The sequence below is a fragment of the Jaculus jaculus genome, chromosome 4, assembly GCF_020740685.1.
Source record: "Jaculus jaculus isolate mJacJac1 chromosome 4, mJacJac1.mat.Y.cur, whole genome shotgun sequence".
NCBI lineage: Eukaryota > Metazoa > Chordata > Mammalia > Rodentia > Dipodidae > Jaculus > Jaculus jaculus.
This window is the reverse complement of record NC_059105.1, coordinates 86,269,036-86,289,458: the sequence shown is the minus strand read 5'-3', so window position 1 is coordinate 86,289,458 and position 20,423 is coordinate 86,269,036. Positions and strand designations below refer to the sequence as shown.

At 35.2% G+C, this 20,423-nt stretch overlaps 1 protein-coding gene across 1 annotated transcript in view; it reads left to right on the top strand.

The window, feature by feature from the left end:
* The window catches only part of Galnt13 (polypeptide N-acetylgalactosaminyltransferase 13), a 519,646-nt gene that overhangs the window by 14,191 nt on the left and 485,032 nt on the right, over positions 1-20,423 (top strand). The window contains exon 2 of the mRNA XM_004651848.2: positions 14,863-14,933. The gene's annotated coding sequence lies outside the window, so the exon portion shown is untranslated. The remainder of the gene's footprint in view (positions 1-14,862; positions 14,934-20,423) is intronic.

The following is a 20,423-nucleotide window of genomic DNA, read 5'->3' as shown; positions in this document are numbered from 1 at the left end:
CTATTGATTTATGTATGTGTGTGTGTGTAAGAGAGAGAGAGAGAGAGAGACAGAGAGAGACGGGGAGAGACAGAGAGAGAGAAGAGAGTAAGAGAAGGAGGCGTGGAGTAAGGGTGCACCAAGGCCTCTAGTCATGGCAAACAAACTCCATATACATGTGCCACCATGTGCATCTGTCTTAACTGGGTTCTGGGGAATTGAACCTGGGTACTTAGGCTTCCCACACAAGCACCTTAACCAGTAAGCCATCTCTTCAGCCCCTTCCCTTTGCTTTTTGATCAGCTTTGGCTGCACTGATTCCCACCTCCATGTGGGTGATACTGAACTTGAAACATAAATCCATTTTCATATTTGTATGTGAAAAATAGTAAAAATTTAGATACATTGTCATCTCAGCTTCATTGAGTGAAAAAGCTGAAACAATATTTTTATTCTTTAGAGACACATTTCATTATCAGTGTGTGATGTGTACTTTTTAATCATACTTGCAGATGCATAATTGGAGATTTTTCTATTTCTTTAACAAAAAGAAAGCATAATTTGAAATAACAAATTGTAATTGATTTGCCATTTAGAAATATTTGAATTTTAATTCTTTATTCTTATCATAGGATGAAAACATGTTGTTTTCAGCATAGTTTGTCATTTCCTTCACAATAATTTGTGCAAATGATAATTATACATAAATTAATAAACTGCTGGTGGGAATCTAATGATGCTTCCTGCTGGTTTTGATTTATTTCTAAATCATTTTCAGGATGTTGAAATACACCAGAACTAATTTTTTAATGTAACCTAAAACTTCCTCAACTGCAAAAAACATTTAATAGAGGAGAAAAGTGCTCTTTTAAACAAGCTGGTAAAAAAATAAATTGCATTATACTTTGTTAGAGTTTATGATAAAGGAAATTATACTGTAGGTCATTAAATGGTATATGTGCTAATTAATGTTTTAAAGTCTCCACATTGCAATGAATGGAAATATTCAAAAACCCAATTGAGTTCTTTCCTTATTATTTCAACAACATTTTAGCATTGCCAGAAAGTAGTATTAGGTCCTCAGATTCTATTTTCTTTGTGCTCATGTTGCCTCCTTTCCTGAAATTTTGTGTTACCCTCACACATCTTTAAACTAATTAAGAAGGAAGCTCTTTTTTTTAAATATACTTCAATACTCTGCAAGGAATTTCTTTTTGAGAACTATTTAAAATCAAGTAATAACTCCTGCTTTTTCTGGACACCCCATATGAGGATAACCATTTTCAACCAATGTTACATTATATACCAAACAGACCATTGATTCACCTTCTTCTGTATCTGCATTTGTCTGCCAAAATATTATACCACCTGTAATAATTTCAAGTTGAGAAAAGTCTTCTGCAAGGTAACCTTGGAGGGTTACTTCTAGAAACCTTTATTTTATTTAACACTAAATATTTTGTAAGTTAGTAACACCAAGAAATGTTCTCTGTTTTTGCCCCCATACTAATTTGTCTTAAAGCTTCCACATAATAATGTTTTAACTGTTTTATTTTCTTTTCTTCCTGCAAATAGCATTGACTTTCTTTATTTCAAATTATTATTATTAAAAATATTTGGTATGGATACATCATGTGTTGTTACTCTATTTTTGTTTTGAAAACTTACATTTATTCTTATTATTATTTAGCAGAGAATATATACCCTCACATGGTTTTAATAACATTAGATATTTATGTTATTTTTCACTCATGTATTTTTGTTCAAAGGTATCTATTTCAAAATAACCAGAAATATGAAGTTGTAGACCTATCAAAGGTTGTGATGTTTTAATAAGTATATGACTACACTTTATTGGGACATGAAATAATTCCTGCTTAAGAAATCAGTACACATAGTCAATAAATCCACTCAGAAGTTTGAGGGTCTACTTATTTTCTGGAAGTATGTAAATGCAAGATTAGACACCTTCAAAATTTCATTAAGAGACACTTAGAAATGGGCTTTTAGCAATGGGTTTATGTTCACACCATGCAATTACTGTTTTTAATTCTAATACCATGGGGTCCACTAGACAAAATCCTTTTCTCTTTCTTTTGGTATGTCTGCATTTCTGCTTTCTCTCCTTGAAGTCTTTGGTTTACTGAATTGTCATGTTATTACTTTGATGATTTTCTTATTCTGGCTTCTGAGGGCTATTTTCACATTCTAGAATAAGTAACATCTATAGTGCAGAACTATATTTTTCTAAGATCAAGCCATTCTATCAAAAAAAGGGCTATTTTACCACACATTAGAGTAAACATTATCGTTGTACTTGAACGCTATTCCTAATTTTTTAATCATGACTGTGTGATTGTTTCTCCTCTTTGTATTTTAGTAAATGAAACCATGTCATATTATTGATGGTTGTATTTTATAGGCAATTGTGTGCCTCCTGTGTTCCATTTCCATTGTGCAGACAATTCAAGGACAGGGGAGTTCTTCAGTATCTAGGATTTGGATCTGATGAAATATTTGGCTTGTTGCCATCAAGGAAGTCATTCAGAGGACTTCTTTTATCAAACACTTTGCATTTGGTCTCAGAGATAAAATTCATACACTATACCCTAAATTTAAAACATTTCCCCATGATAATTTTAAAATGTGTGTGTATGTGCGTGCGTGTGTGTGTGTGTTCATGAATGTGTACGTGTGTGGAAGCTGGATGACCCCCTCAGGTGTTATACCTCTGATGATATCCACCATTTTGGAGACCAAGTTTCTCGTTGGTCTGAAGTTCACCAATTAGGCTAGATTGGCCTGTGGGGCCTAGGGATTAATTGTCCTGTCTCTGTGTCTCCAGTGCTCAGCACTCAGTTCAATGCACAGCACCACCATGCCAGGCATTTTTGCATGTGTACTGGGGATAAAATTCTAGTCATTATGCTTGTATGGCAAGCTTTCCAAACTGGACTTTGTGACACTTATTATGCCAAGTTCACAACTATTTATGAAGCTCCTTATGAGTCCCTGCCTTTTGCTAACACTCCCGAGTGGGTCACATGTATTTGTTAGAATGTCACAACAACAAAGAAGAGGAGGTAGCACCCACAGATTGATGCTGGTTTGTAGTGGCTAATTTCTCAGATCAAGTATGGAGGCCCTGCTTGTGACCTTATTAAACCTGAAGAGGGCAGGATGCACCCTTCTCTTCTAGTAGGTCTTGGGACTGAGATGCATTCACTGGTACATTGGATCTTAACTGGGTTTCCCCTTATAAAGGCACTAATCAAAGATTTGTCCTTGTTTTGATGCCTGTGAATCATTTTAAGTCAGCATGTATCATTTTTGCCTGTTTGCATCATTTCACAAATTATTTGGCCCACATTACAAATGCAAATTTACATCTATCAGTTCTTTGTAGACTATGAAATCTAAAAGCAGCCAGAATGGATTCTTTTTGTGCTCTACCTAGCAAAATGTCTTACACAGTGAAGTCTGTACTGCATGCACTTAATTAGATTGAACATGCACAGATAGGGCCCCTGGGTGTTCCAAAGCAGTAGAGGCTACTTTATAAAATGATGCAGGCCAAAAAGGATTTAGGTCAGTTGAATTTTTATCTGGCTTTCCCAGTAGGATTACTGAAACTGCCTTTCCACTCTGCTATGTGAATGTCTCCCATGTGATTGGATTTTCTCTCAAAGTCCATAGTCAGCCAGTCAGAGGTTGTATGCTTGATGTGATTCTTATCAAACTCATTGGATTGTTTAAATAGCAGTGCTTTTATGATGTTTAGCAGAGTGGCCTAAATTCGACCTGAACCCTTCTCCTTTGCAGGAAAAGTTTAAGTTAGAATTTAAGATTGAAAGGGATCTTGAAGGTAGATCCAGATCACCATCTGCCCTCAAGCAAGGTTGGGAGCCCAGGACTTGCATGTTTTTCTAAAAAAGCTACTTCACATCACACTACAGTTTGCTAAATAATCCACAGTGACCCCTTGGAATACAGTTCTGAACATGTGACTCCTGTTAAACCTTCAGCCTGTAGGTTAATTTTCAAGCTCTTTAGCTTGCTATATTCAAAACTCTACATGGATATCTATCCCATATGCCATTTTTCTGTCTTGCATTTCATTGTTTATCCCCTTCTATTTTGGGGATTCCTTTCAGGAATCTCTTTGCTCACAGTAATTTTCCTCCTTGAGTTACTTCTCTCTTATTTTCTGGGCCCGTTCAAATGGCAAAATCCTTTTAAAGTCATCTCTCCCCATCCCTGAAGTAAAATCATTCTACTCTCTCTGTTCTCATAGCTTTGTGCCCACTGCTGCTTCTAACTTATATGGCCTAATGGTTCTCCCCCACCTGTCACCATGTTAGATGATCCCCCCCCCCCCCAGGTATACCACATTCTTCATTTCCACCTAGGCCTCTCAATGTCCAGGATATAAGTAGTCATTCAATAAATGTCTTGAAAAATTGTTAGGTATTGATTCAGTAGGATAAAGGGCTATGAATTTAATGATATCCTATTGAGTGAGTCTTTTATGATTCCTCTTGTATCTTTGTCTGAAATATGATGAGGGTATAAAAATATTACTATCATATCTTGCAAAGATAATCATTGCAAATTTGTCAAAATCATGGGTCCAGGAGGATACTGAAGCACTATTTAATTCCATCTCATATGTGTACCACATTTTTAATTAGATAGGATGAATTGAAAGACAGCAGTTTTAAATTCAGGCTTAAAGGTGTTAAAAATGATATTTATGGTCTGGAAAGTTGGCTCAGCAGTTAAAAACATTTGCTTACAAAGCCTGATAGCCTGGTTTTTAATCCTTAGTACAAATGTAAAGCCAGATACACAAAGTGGCATAAGTGTCTGGAATTCATTTGCAGTGGGAGTAAGCCCTGACATGTCTATATTCTCATAGTATCTCTGTTCCCCCCATACAAATAAATAAAATATTAAAAAGAATGATCTTTAGTCTTTTGTGTTGTTATTTTAAAAGCTGCATCAAAACTATCCCTAATTTCTGAAAATTTCTTTTTAATGAATAGGATAATGTCACTCATTGATGTTCTACCAATATTATTGCTTGGAGTAAAATTTCAAAAATAATCATTCAAATAACAATATGATTAAACTTCTAAATATCTAATTCTATGTAATTTAAATGTCTCAGTTTGTGACATTTTTAGTATGTTCTCATTTCTCAGTTATTTTCATTTATGTTTTGTCTTTATTTTACATATGATTTGATGTGTGAATCTGAATGCTTTCTAATATCTATTAGGTCAATAATCATTAAATCCATAACAGGTAAACTATTTTCTTTACTTTTACCTGACAATTAATAGAAAGTCTATATTTCTTTTGGATATATATTGAGTGGTCTCAAGAAATCAGTTCTTTATTTTTTTCACCAAACTATGAAGGCATAGTATTTATAGTCCTTGCTGTTAATATAGCTCTAAAATATCACCTATAATCTTGGGTCCTTGACATTCTAAGGCTCACATGCTCTACATGGCCCCTAGAGTCCCAATCAGAATATGCATAAGTTTTAGAGGAAACAATGAGAATATGGTAGCAGTGAAGGAAGGAGAAATTAAATAGTGGGGAGGCAAGTGTGTCTAGCCATGCACATAAAAATACCACACATTTAACTAATTGTTTTATCATTACATTTCATATTGAGAACTTTAATCTGTGAACATACCATAGTGGGAGTACACATCCAGTTATCCTCTTTTATTTCCTCTCCCCCATTTCTGTTCCACCGAGGGTCCCCTTCTTACCAAGGAGTCTTCCCTATGTTTTGTTGTCTCATTCCTTTTGTCCTCCTCTGTCCTCCATGCCTACATGTTGATGGGCTCTGAAAAGTGGGGTTCTGACTATCTGTGAGAACAGCACTCATTCCTTTTACCACTTCCTATGCAATAATCCCTGAACCTGGGTGGTGTGATAGAGATGATTAGCACAAAGCTGAAAAATTGTAATTTGTGAGGCATTTATACTCAAATTTTGTCTATACTAGTTTCCAGCTCTTTTAATTTGAAGTTCTGTTTTTTTATAGTTGTTTAATTGAGTTTCACCTATGAACTGTTTGTTCTTTTAGATTTTTTAAACTAGTGATAATTTTAATATAATGTACTACATATTTTGTAGAAGATTTAGAAAATTAAAACATGCATAAAATTTAAATTACTTTAAAGTGTGATGTACATGGAATGATACAAAATGGCTTTTACTATATTTATGGGGAGCAAGTGCTAACATGTTTCTGAGTAGTCTTCCAATTTTTCCTTTTCCTTCCCCCTTGTCTCCCTCTCTTCCCCCCTCCATCTCTCCTTTCCTTCCTTCCTTCCTTCTTTCCCTTCCATCCTTCCCTCATTCCTGTTCATGCTCTCTTTCTTTTATTTATTTATTTTTTAAATTTCTCCCTCATTATATAATGAAAGCTGAACTTGGACTCATGATCCCATGATCCTCCTACCTTGATCTCCAAAGTTCTGAGAATACAGGTGTGTACCACCATACCTAGACTATCTTTTTTTTAAAATCTATATCTATCATCTATCTATCTAAATTGTTTATATAATTGTTACTTTCTTTATGTATAGTTTTATAAATTGTTAATATGAGAACTATGTATTGTAGTTTTCTGAATATGAATGAATACTGAGGCATTTTTGTGACTAAGTGGCTTTATAGTACAAGCCATAATTTTCTTAGTTGATCCCTAAGTACAGATTTTTTTCTAGTCACTTTTATGGGTTACTAACTGTAAGCACTATCTTTTTATTTATTTATTTTATTTGTGTGTGTGTGTGTGTGTGTGTGTGTGTGTGTGTGTGTGTGTGAGAGAGAGAGAGAGAGAGAGAGAGAGAGAGAGAGAGAGGGAGAGAGAGAGAGAGAAAGAAAGAATATGGGTGTGTCAGGGCCTCCAGCCACTGTAATGGAGCTCCAAATACATGTGCCATAAAGTATATCTGGCTTATGTGGGTTCTGGGGAGTTGAATCTAGGTCTTTAGTTTCTTAGACAAGTGCCTTAATTGATAAGCCTCTTGTCAACATGATCTTAAGACTAAGAGATCTCCTACCCTACACTGTCTCATTAATGTATATGTTTGTTGTGTATGTTTCTTTGAGTGCATGGTAATGTTTGGAGGACAACCTTGTGGTGTCAATCCTCTTCTGTGTTCTTTGAGACAGTGCCTTTCTTATTTAAGCAACTGGGAAAACCAATGCAGCTGGCTTTCCAGTTTCAAAATTCTCCTGGCTCTTTCTCCTATTGCTGTAGGTGTGCTGATATTATAGCCATGTAATCCCATGTAATGCCACTGTGCCCCCAGCTACACATAGATTCTGGGGATTAAACCTGTGTGTATAAGATTCAAGAGCAAGTACTTTTAACCTCTGAGTTTCCGTAGTCCATTCTACCCACCATTAATGGCACTGATGAAGTTCTTTGAATATGAATGGTTGCCTGTTTATCCAATGCAATTTTAGAACCAGTTCATGAAGTGTGACAGGTAAAAGTATATACCAAGGAAATAGAACTTATATTTGGAGGCTAGGACAAAAATGAAGTGAAGATTGTTACATAGGTCATCAATTCGTTTCTGTTTGTTGAGACATGGGTGGGCTGAGTGAAGCAGAATGCTCTGGATTTCACCTGAGGAAGATGGGGCAGGTGACAAAGAAGAGGGCTGGCGAATGTTTGGAATACCACTTTTCCACTTCCAACTCAATTAGCTGAAATAAAAGGAACAGAGAATTGATATGCATACCCACCTGGATTAAGAAAAAGAGCTTTGACTTCTCCCCAACTGGGCAAGTACAGCAGTATAGTAGTGCAGTCTACAGGTAACCACAGATAGTTACAGTGGGGCACTTAACCATGATGCATGGACTGGGTGTAGTGTTGGTAGAGTTGTACACTGGTGTCATTTGACTATTAATAGACTGTAGTGAGATTACCTATAAACATCCTTTTCTGTCATGTTTATGATTGAAATTACCATAGGATCATTATTAAATCATATTTACAATAGAAAGTATGCAAAAGAATCAGGGTTTAGGAAGGGCAAATTTTGGAGAGGGAAGAGAGAGAGAGAGGAGCAAAGTGAGAGAAAGGAGGTGGGATACACCAATGATGACTGGAAGTTATAGATCCATCATCTTGTTTTGATATCCAACAAAATAGAGGAATAAATCAAAGAGACTATTGATTTCCATGCACCTCAAAAAGAAGAAAAAGTAGAAAAATACCTAACATGACTAATACAAGTAAATCACTTCAAGTTAATCTAATTTTATTCTCTGGCACAATGACAGGGTTTAAATATAAGGAGAAGCAAAATGAGTTCATATATCTATGCTTCAGAAAATTTAGGTTTAGTTTCACACAACACTTATCAACCAGCATGAAAATACTCTCTTGTATAAAAGAAAGGATGGCTTCTTATTTGTAGAGGACCAATTACTTGCTGCAGCAAAGTAATTATTCCTCAAAAAAAAAATCTTTTGGATGTAATACTGAATGATGTTTGTATAGATACCCTTAGTTTAATAATATATAGTAAGGAATCTACAGCCCAGGAGTATTGTTAATTGTGCTGGGATTTTCAAACATCTAAAATGAATGTGGGAAGAAAGTTATCCTGTTTAAGCTGATGATTGAAGAGGACTATATTTCATTGACACTTCAAAATATCTAATGTTGGGCTGGAGAGATGGCTTAGCGTTTAAGTGCTTGCCTGTGAAGCCTAAGGACCCTGGTTCAAGGCTCGATTCCCCAGGACCCACTTTAGCCAGAAGCACAAGGGGGTGCACACATTTAGAGTTCATTTGTAGTGGCTGGAAGCCCTGGCATGCCCATTTTCTCTCTCTATCTGCCTCTTTCTCTCCCTCTCTCTCTGTCACTGTCAAATAAATAAATAAAAATGAACAAAATATCTAATGTTGGTGAGGGATTCTGACCAATTGTTGCTATAAATTAGAAATATGACCTGGGGCAGCTTTTGCATTATTGAAAGGAATGTGTAATGCTTCCACCTTGAGTTACATCCTGTGTCATGAAATTGTAACTCCGTTTTGTATATTCTGATTTATAAGACTTCAACACACCTTCATTGGTTTGTAGGCATATTCTTTCCTTAGGTTTTATAAGCACTTGGTTATTGCTTTGAAAAGAATGAATGAATTACATAAAATCCTCTAAACATGAATAATAATTTAAGTAAAGCTACTCTATTTCATTACTGCAAATATATTTTTTATTTCATAGTTAGCTTTTGGTGCAGCTTTTTAAAAATATTAGAAAATATAGTTAAATTTATCACGTGTAATACAACTCATCTGAGGATATAACAACTTGAGGAACAAATGCCAGAGTGTGATAGGAGCAGGTATCGGTCAATGTGGCATGATTACTGCTTCATGTAATAATTGTAAGATATAACCTGATTCTGGAGATGTGCAAATAGGAAAACTGTGGGCATCAGTTTAATGAAATATTTTTAACCTACTCATAACTGATGCCTAACCCCACAATGCACAAGCCATATTCCCCAACAAGGAGGGTCCCTGAAGAGAAGGGGAGGTCATGGAGGAGGCTAACAATGATACCAACTTGCCTGTATTCACTGAGTACAAAACTAATAAAAAAAATTTTTAACGTCTTAACATCCCCATGCTATTTAGCCTAGTGATAGTGCTCCTATGCACTTGACTAACGGAATAATCATACTGTAACAGAAGACATATGCACAAAAACCTTAGTGACATTTTGGTCATGTGGCAAAAACATGATGACTCAAATTTTCAAAATAAAAATTGATGACATTTCATCACAGTAGGATGCTAATCAGTGATATGAACTTAAGGTGATAGAAATTGGTAATAGAACCACCCAAAGAAAAATAACCTAATTTTAAAATATAAAATTTAAATATAATGGTATAATTCCTTAAATAATAATTTTAAAGTTAAAGCAAATATTCTTATAATAAAATATATTATTTTAGAAATTAAAGGTTTTTATGTTTCTCATGTTTTAAATTATTAAAAAGCTCTTAACTTTTACAAAACCAATTATACCAAGAGAAATTATGTATAGTAATATTTCCTTGATAGTTTTCATTTACTTTTCTTTGTAATTTCTGATTTATTTTAATTTTAAATACTGTTCACTATTAAACACGACATTACTTAGTTTGCTGACTATAAAATTATAGTTTATTTAACAACCTAAAACTAGATTTTACTTTTATTTTCATTCACATGTATTTTACATATGTAATATGTATGTATAAGTAAAACATATATTTATATAGCTTTACTGTAGATTCTTTATATTTAATTTAATAATACAAAATTTTACATTTCTGTGTTGTGTGATTGTTTTGATTAAAACAAATATTTCACACTCATTTCCTATATAATATGGACATTTTTCTATAATACAAGTATATTTATGACAATTAATATATTTTGCATTGATACAGTATTTATTTGTATGTCCTTACAATCAAGAACTAGCTAGCATTCTAAAGCATTTCCTCAGTCTTAACTTGATTTGATATTTAAATAGCTCAGGTCAGACATTTTGTGTAAAGTCTTCAAATTGGGTTTTCCTATTGTTTCTTAATGATTAATCCAGTTTCTGTATTTTTGACAGGTTCAACACCAAAGTAATATTGAATACTTCTCAAGTATGTCATGCATATTTATCTCATTATTGATGAAGTTGTCCCTGACAATTAGCTAAGAAGATCTCTGCCAAATTTCTCCATTGAAAGTTATTATTTTCCCCATTGCAATTAATAACTAATTTGTGGGAGGATGCTTACAGTCTGTGGACACATATTGCTTGACATTAAATCACACCCACTGGTGTTTGCCTCATGCAATCAATCTAGTATGGTATTTCTTTCATGGTAATATTCTAAATCCATCAATATAGCTATACTTTTAGGGGACATTCAACTCAAAGAAATGTATTTCTTTATTCATTTTATACATCAATCATTTCTTTTTTATATCACTGTGTCCATATTCAACTTTATTTTTTCCCCATAATTATTTACTTTGATTTCTCATTTGTCCCAGATTTAGTCATTAGGGACCTCTTGAAGTTGGGACTTCTGTACTTTGGACATATCCACATTTCTAAATGCCTTACTTGTTCCTCTCTTTCTCTCTCTCTTTACACACACACATACACACACATACACACATATAACAGTAACCACAAGTTCCATATAAAGTCTTCTGTACTATCCAGAGACAACTACAGGAAGATTGAAGATAACAAGAGTCCTCTATGTGACACAAAATCCATGAGTAGAAAGTCAAGTACAACTGGACTTATGAAATACTGTATAATCCTAAAATCGAGGGTGAAATTATCTACCTCCTCAAACTATTATTCCTTCAGGATGAAGCAATACTTGTAACTCTTCAAAGTTAGAGTAATTAATGTTTCATAGTACATTATTATTGTCATTAGTCATAATACTGTGTAATAGCACACCAGGAACCCCAATTAACCCCCATCCAGTCTCCCCAGCTTCTAGTAACCACTGGTCTGCTATCATCTTCCATGAGATCAACTATTTTGGATTCCACATATCAGTGAAATGAAATGTACTTATCTTTCTATAGCTGCCTTATTTTACTTTACATGATGATCTTCAGTTTCAGGAATGTTGTATATTACAGGGGGTTTTCTGCTGTTTATTTTTTGTTTGTTTTTGGCTTAATGTCTTCCATTTACTTTAAAGTGTGCAAGGGTTATTATCTTTTACCCACATTTTTATTTTGATATTTTATTCTCAGTGTATTAATAATATTTTTGTTTCCTTGATAAATTTATGCCTCACTGTGATTTTTATATGCATTTTTTCTGAGCACTAGTAATATTGAACATTATTATATGTTATATTTGTATGTCTCTTTGATAAATGCATATTTATGTCTATTTCAAGTTTTATGTTGGTTTATTAGTTTTTTGCCTTGAGTTTTTGATGTTCATTATATATTATGAATATTAGTTCCTTATGTGTTATGTACTTTCCGAATATTCTCTTTGATTCACAGAGATAGTTGTCTACTTTCATTGTTCTGCATTTGGACTGGTTTTTTTACTACTATTTATTAAGCACACTGATCTTTCCCCACTGTGTATTTTCTGTATTGAGAATCAGTTGGCTGTATATGTGTATGTTTACTTCTAGATTATCATTTCTGTTTCGTGGGCCTATGTGCCTTTAAAAAAAAAAGTCCATACTGTGCTGTTTCTACTATTACAGCTTTGGAGTATGCTATTACAGAATGTCCCCTGCCTTATTCCTTTTGTTCAAGATTCCTTTGTCTGTATGGACTTATTTTGGTATGTGCTTCCATGTAAATTTTAGGAATTAATTTCTAATTCTATTAACAGTGTCATTGGTCAGATTTGGTTGTTGATGCTCTAGTTTACAACCTCTAGCAGATGCTGAGAGACAAAGTCCGAGTAAGAAATGCTAGTAGTGAAATAAGGATCATTTCTATTAGTGGTATCAAAATGAGAAGGTCATGCAATTAATGCTTACTTCAGTCCTTTAGGCCATCAAAATGAATATGTTCATTACGTACATAAAAATACAGAGTTGCTAGTTGTTACAGCTCTACAATGCCTCTGAAAGTCTATGCAAAAATGAATTTGTATCTTTCATTGAATTCTAAGTTTTAGACTTACAAAGGGATGATAGAAGTACCAAGTTTTAATTTCTAGGTTTGTTATTTAAATTTTGCTTTAATCTTTCTAACTTTATCTAACTTCCTCCTTTTTTAGATGTCTGTGTTGAGTGCAGTAAAATCACCTATTCATAGGACAGGTAGAAGACATTGCCTCCTGGTCTCTTTCCTACTCTAGAGAAAGATACATTAGACTGCAAATTATGATAAGAATTGTTCTACATGTTACACTGTTTATTTATTTATAATGGGTTTTGGTAAAAGCTAAAGTTCATTAACCTAGCATTTGTCTTTATTAACATAAAGCCCCCTTTGTGAATATTCCTTTAAAGAAGTTTGCGGGGGCAGAGGGGCTGTTACTTGAGTGTTCATGGTGTGCCTATTCTGTCAAAAGCAACACACTGTCCTTTAGTAAGCGCAATATAATTTTCATTTGCTTGTATTTTATTTTGTTTCTTTTGAACAGCTTTTTGATAAAACACTATGCTTAGTAGCATCTGATCCATTTAAGTTGTAGTATTTTCAGCTTCAAAGTTAATGTACTCTTAATACCAACTTCCTAAAATAAAGAAATTAATTAATAAAACCTGATTAAATCACTTTCTTCTTGTATGCACATTGACATTGTGGAAAGCAAATAATAGATCTGTTGGTGTGTTTTGTGAGGTGTGCAAACAGCATGCCTACATTTTTCTCAGTACATGACTTTCAATTAGAATTGAAATGCAATTACAAAGTGAATGGGTGTAATTCTCTATACAAATCAAGCAAAATTATCTTCTCATTCAGTGGTCTTCATCTTTCAAACCAAAGTATCCTTTAAAAACTTGTGTTATTTGGGCTGGAGATGGCTTAATGGTTAAGGCACTTGCCTGCAAAGCCAAAGGATCTTGGTTTGACTCACTAGGACTCACACAGGCCAGATGCAAAAGGGGCACATGCATCTGGAGTATATTTGCAGTGGCTGGAGGCCCTGGTGTACCCATTTTCTCTCTCTCCCTCCCTCTCTCCCTCCCTCCTCCCCTCCCGCCCTCTCTCTCTCAAATAAATAAATAAAAATAAAGTTAACAGCTGAAGAGATGGCTTAGCGGTTAAGCGCTTGCCTGTGAAGCCTAAGGACCCTGGTTCGAGGCTCGGGTCCCCAGGTCCCACGTTAGCCAGATGCACAAGGGGGCGCATGCGTCTGGAGTTCGTTTGCAGAGGCTGGAAGCCCTGGCGTGCCCATTCTCTCTCTCGCCCTCTATCTGTCTTTGTGTCTGTCGCTCTCAAAAAAATTAAAAAAAAACTTAAAAAAAATAAAGTTAAAAAAATTAAAAAAAATAACTTTTGTTCTTTGAATACCTTAAATCTTCAACTAAATTTTCTAAAAGCATACTAGAGTTTTGAATGGTTTTCATATGGTTCTATTAGTATGATTTGAGAATTGTCAAGTTGCAAGTAATTGTGAGCCCAAATAATGAGTTCTTACCTGTCATGAGTATCCTCCTTGACTTGTATTTCAGATATTTGTAATTGGATCTGGTTTTGTTCATCAACCTATTCTACATGCTAGATGTAAAATATGTGTCCTTAATGCATGTGTGCATAGTATTATGGTATGATGTGTGTGTTTGGTGTATGCTTATGTGCATGTCTTTTGTGTATGCCACAGGAGAATGTTAGCTGTCCTCCTTCATCACTCATCCCTGTGTTTCCTTGAAATGAAGAAATGAAGCCTTTTATTGAACTCACACCTGACAGTTTTTTTTTTTCTTTTCCCTCCTTTCCTTCCTTCCTCCCCCTCTTTCTCTCTGTCTCTGTCTCTGTCTCTCTCTCTCTTTCTTTCCTTCATCAGTCAGTCTGGCTGACCAGCATGTCTAAGCAATTCTGCTTCCCACAGGACTGGTGTTACAGGCATGTGTGGCCACACCTAGTGTTTAATGTGGGTTCTGGGGAATCAAATTCAGAGTAAATGAGTCCCTTTCTGGCCCTTGTACTTTTGTGGCAAGTGCTCTTACCCACTGAGCCATATTCTCAGCCCTATCATAGTTTTCAAAATCTTATATCACTATGTAAAAATATACAGTGCCTGTGTATTGATCTTGATCTGTACTGGTTTTACTGTAACATTTCCAAATATCTTACACTTTTGGATTTTTTCTCATTCTACAGATGCATTTCATAGGACTATTTTGAGGATGAATGTTTTCAAATCATCTTGAAATTGCCAAGTACCACATACAGTAAGTAATATATATTTTTATTTCTCCACTCAATTGCAGTCATGCTGAAAATATTTAGCAGATAGTGATAAAAAAACATATTCTTATTTACAATTCTTGTTATTCATGGTTATTGAGAGAAAATGTATAAAAGAGATAAAGAAATTTATGAGCTATTTGCTAGTCTGAATTAAGTTGTATAATTCCAGGCTATCTAATCACTGATTTTACTGTTGCTGTACATTACCCACATATCATTCTTCTTCTTATTTTTTTAAGCTCTGTTTATATATTTATTTGTAAGCAGAGAGTGATAGAGAGAAGCAAGAAAGATAGAGAGAATGAGAATTGGCACACCAGAGCCTCCAGCCACTGCAAATGAACTCCAGACACATGCATCACCTTGTGCATCTGGCTTATGTGGGTTGTACTGGAGACTCAAACTTGGATCCTTAGGCTTCTCAGGAAAGCACCTTAACTATTAAGCCATGTCTCCAGCCATTATTCTTATTTTTTAATTTTATTTTTTTCCTTGCCTTAGGTATACATTAAATTAAATGAAGGAAACATCAATAATATTAGACAGGTATTGATATGAATGCCTTTTTAAAAGGGTACCAAATTAATAATAGTTAAGATTTATTATATATTAACCAATTTATATAGGTATTACCTTTCACCTTCCCCTAAGTATTTTAAGATAATTATTTTTACTCCCACTTTTCAAAATTTATTTTAATTAGCATGTAAAGTGACAGGGATTTTTAATCCTTTTTCTTACCTCCTTAGTTTGGTTTGATCTTTCACCATTTTCTTGCTGTCCTCCGTACTTATACTATTTTATGCCGTTTCCACTTTTATGACAAATTTATTCCATTTCCCTCCATGCTTTGTAAACACACTTTTCTTCTGTCATGGGCCACATAAACACACCCACACCCCCCCCCACACACACACACACACACACACACACACTAGAAGCTAGAATCTTAATATGAGAGATAATATGCAATAATTGTGTTCATGAGCCTGGGTGCAGTGTTTTTCAGTCCCTTCTATTTTTCCAGAAAATTAGATAAATTTTTATGGATGAATACAATGCCATTGTGCATATGCATATGTATTGGCTTTTCATCATCCATTCATTTAGTGACAGAGATGTAGGCTGAGACCATTCCTTGCTGTTGTGAGAGGAGCAGCATGAAACATGGGTATACAAGTATCTCTGTGGTTGGATATAGATTTGTGGAGGCATATGCCAAGAACTGCTGTAGCTGGGTCAAATGGAAGTTCTAGTTTAAGTTTTTCATTCTTTTTTTTTTTTTTTTCTTGAAATGTTTTGCCTTAGTAGTTTCAGTCTTTCACACTTTAAGTTTAGGCCTCTGAATTGATTACATTTTTGTTGGCAGTGAAAGAGATGGATTTAATCTCATTTTTCTTCAGGTAGTTTTCTAGTTTTTAAAGAATTATTTATTGAACAGGCTGTCATTTTCCAATGTCTGCTTTTGATACGCTTGCTAAAAATCAGGTGTCCGTAGCTATGTGGGATTATTTTGGAGTGCTCTCTTATGTTCCACCGGTCTAGGCATATCTGTGTTTATGTCAATACTCTGTTGTTCTTGTCAGTATGGTTCTTCACTATTGTTTGAATTTAGGAATTTTTAAATGGAAAACCTATAACCCAACAAAACTTAGTAACTTGCTCAAAGTAGCTTCAAAACACTATCTAAGAACAAAACTTTTCACAAAATATTTTCTCTACTAGTAATTGCTGCTCAATTATATACTTAAGAGTATCACATGTTCTGATTATTTCTTTTCTTTTGGATTTTCATTCTGTCTAAATATTATCTTAGCAACATCGATGCTTTGAGGAGGGTATGATTTCTTATATCATTGATCCTGTTCATCTCAAGTTACACTTTTCAGCTTCTGAATTGATCTTATTTGAAGTAATAGAAAATGAGTAAAAACGTTTGAAAGAAAGATCATGAACCACATGGATATTTTGATTAAAAAAAACTTTGATATTAGAGTTCAAAAATCTGAAGAACATTCATTCATTTAGATTCATGAAACTCACACTGGAAATGAAGAAAAAAAAAATTAAGAGAAAGCTAGGTTCTTTTAGGCAGTTTCAGAAAGAAACAGGCCCAGAGAAAAGCAGTGCCACCTTGTCCTGGCATGAATGGAACTCTTGGCAGGAATAGAACTGTGTAGCTAAGGCTTTCACTACCCACGCGAGCTGACTCTGGAGCCTGCAACTTCAAATGTCCAAACTAAACTGGGCATGGTGGCGCAGGCCTTTAATCCCAGCACTCAGAATACGGAGGTAGGAGGATTGCTGTGAGTTCGAGACCACCCTGAGAATACAGAGTGATTTCCAGGTCAGCCTGGGATAGAGTGAGACCCTACCTCAAAAAAACCCAGAAAACAACAATGAAAATTTCAAACCAATGGTGCCTTGTGTTTTACATATTTAAATCTAACAAAAAATACATTTCAATCAACTATAAGACTATTCCAGCTCATCCTTCTGTGTGTGTGTGTGTGTGTGTGTGTGTGTGTGTGTGTGTGTGAGAGAGAGAGAGAGACAGAGAGAGAGAGAGAGAGAGAGAGAGAGAGAGAGAGAGAGAGAGAGAGAAGAGAGAGAGGGAGCGGGAGAGAGAGAGAGAGAGAGACACACACACACACACACAGAGGGTGGGGGGCTGCCTTTCCTGGCCTTGCCTTAGCCTGTACTGCTTGGATATATGTCAATTCCCCCACATAGCCTTGCTGTGTGATGGTGGTGGGGTGAATAGTACTGTTTCTTGGTCTAAATAATTCTCTGCTTGACTGTTTTATACCTTGGGGTAACGTCTCACTTTAATTCTATGTATATATTTTCTCTGGTCTCTGAATCTACCACATGTCTATTTTCCTTAAACTCTAGGTCTACCACGTGGGTGCTTTCTCTAACTCTAGGCTTGTTACCTATGTAACTACTCTAACCTCAGGGCCGTGGCTATAACTCTTTTTACTACTTATTTATCATCTGAATTTCTTGGCATCTGCTTTGATATTTTCCATCTGCTGTTCTTTCTTTTTTTAAAATTTTTTGTTTAATTTTATTTATTTGAGAGCGACAGACAGAGAGAGAAAGAGGCAGATAGAGAGAGAGAATGGGCATGCCAGGGCCTCCAGCCACTGCAAATGAACTCCAGACGTGTGCACCCCTTTGTGCATCTGGCTAACGTGGGTCCTGGGGAATTGAGCCTTGAACCAGGGTCCTTAGGCTTCACAGGCAAGTGCTTAACCACTAAGCCATCTCTCCAGCCCTACTGTTCTTTGTTGAACTCCATCATTTTCCCTCTTTAACTTGCTTCCATGAGGAAGCACAAAGTCGATACTGTGTGTTTGCTCTAAATCTCTCTATATATACCTAAGTTGTATTTTCCATGTAAATGTAACTATTCCAGTCCTTCCCTAAAAACTTGAATTACTCTTAAGTGTGCTTTATAAACTATCTGCCACATGCTTGTGGCTCTATTCCAGTCTTTCCTTAAGAACCCCAATTTTTCTTAAGTGAACTTTATGCACTAAGCAGTGTTTCCCACATGACTGCGTGTTTCCTACTTCCCACGTGCTTATGACTCTGTTTCAGCCTTCTTCCTAGATCCCAAACTCTCTTAAATCAATCCCACAAATGGTGATTTCTCCATAAATAAACTTAGTAATTCATTATTTATCATCCTTGAGCTCACTTTTATGAGTTATTTGTTAATCATGGACCAGGACCCAAAATTAGTGTTCATAAACTTGGGAGATTCCTCCTGAACCCCAAAATCCTGCATCAGAAACATAGATTGGCAGTTGCTAACATGGTTCTAGGTTCAATATTCAGTACTGCAATAACAAGAAACAAAAACAAAATTAAAAAGCTGTTGTAGTTCAGTGTTATATCTGCTAGTGATCAAAAGGACCTTGAAATCACAGTTGCAGGCTTCACCTGCTCAGCTGCCTTGGTTGTTAAATTGGATGATTTAGAGGATAATTTTAAAGTAGTATTTCCAAGAAAACAATAGATCAAACAATAGCAGTGCTGATATTTGTGCATTCTACTCCCATAGCAATGCTGCATGAATAATTGTTTAAGAACTAGACTATGGATTCTGAACATCTGATTTTAAATCCTAGATTAACACTTACAAGCTTTTGAGCTTTGAACAAAATACAAGATGTCTCCTTTAAATGGTTAAAAAATTTAAGAACTGTCTTATTTATGTGAATTAATAAATGCCCAATAAATATTGTTATTTAATGTTGATATTCTTGGATACTTTAATGCAAATGTTTATTACTTAAATGTCTTAAATTTGTAATTATGCTGTACAAAATACACTATATGATTGTTGGTTGACATACTCAAAATAAATTGAACTTTACCTTTCCATAGAGACAGAACAAAGTACTTTTAGAATTTACCCTTACTTGAGATTTTGGAGAAAGATAAACCACTTAAGGAATAAGCATGTGTTTGTAGGCTATAAATGTATATCATAATATATACAGATATCTGTATGTTATCTGTCACCTATCTGTCTGCATGTTAACTATAGACATATGCTGGAAAATATATGATTGTGAGATTTGTGATGTGCTTATGGAGATTGCAATTTGTGAAGAAGATAGAGAATAATTAGAAAGACAAAACACATAGCTGAAGTGGCTCCCAAAAGTCTAGGAGATTGATCATCCACTACTTTAAGAAGTTCATGGAAATTGAAGGGCTTGGGCAAGGAAACGTTAAATTATTTTTTATTTTTATTTTTTTTAAATTTAATTCATTAGTTTTCTTTTCAGCAAATATAGGCAGTTTGGTACCATTGTTTAGGCTCATCTATGATCTACCCCCTCCCATTGGACCCTCCTTGTTGATGTAAATGGGTTGTGCAATGTGGAGTTAGCCCCCAGTTATTGGTATGATAAATGTCTCTGCAAATCATGACCCAACATGTGGTTCTGACATTCTTTCCACCCCCTGTTCTGCAAAATTTCCCTGAGCCATGTTGAGTTCATTTTTGGTCTGCTTCAGTGCTGAGGTGTTGGGGGCCTCTGAGGCTCTGGCTCTTTGATTTGGTAGGAGTTGATTTTTCTCTGTGTTGGTCTCCTTCCCCTTTGTGCTGGTATCCAGTTCACAGGAAAACATCACCCTTGCTTGTTTCACCAATTGTCCTTAGTTTCAGTAGGGCCCCTTTTGAGGTATGTTGGGGCAACTCTCTCCTTAGGATCTGCATCTATCTGAAAAAGAGAAGCAGATTCTCTAACAGAGAGTAAGTTAGCACCCAGAAAATTGAGATAACACTTACTTTTTTGATAGAGAGTTTACTAGGTGTAGGCCCTCTTGTACCCCATGATTGATGGTAGCTTGATATTGTATAGTGTGCTTGTGTTTGGGTCTGGTTCTGACTTGTTTCCCAGCTCCAGCTATGGGACTAGTACCACGGAGGGGATCAGTTAGCCAAATCA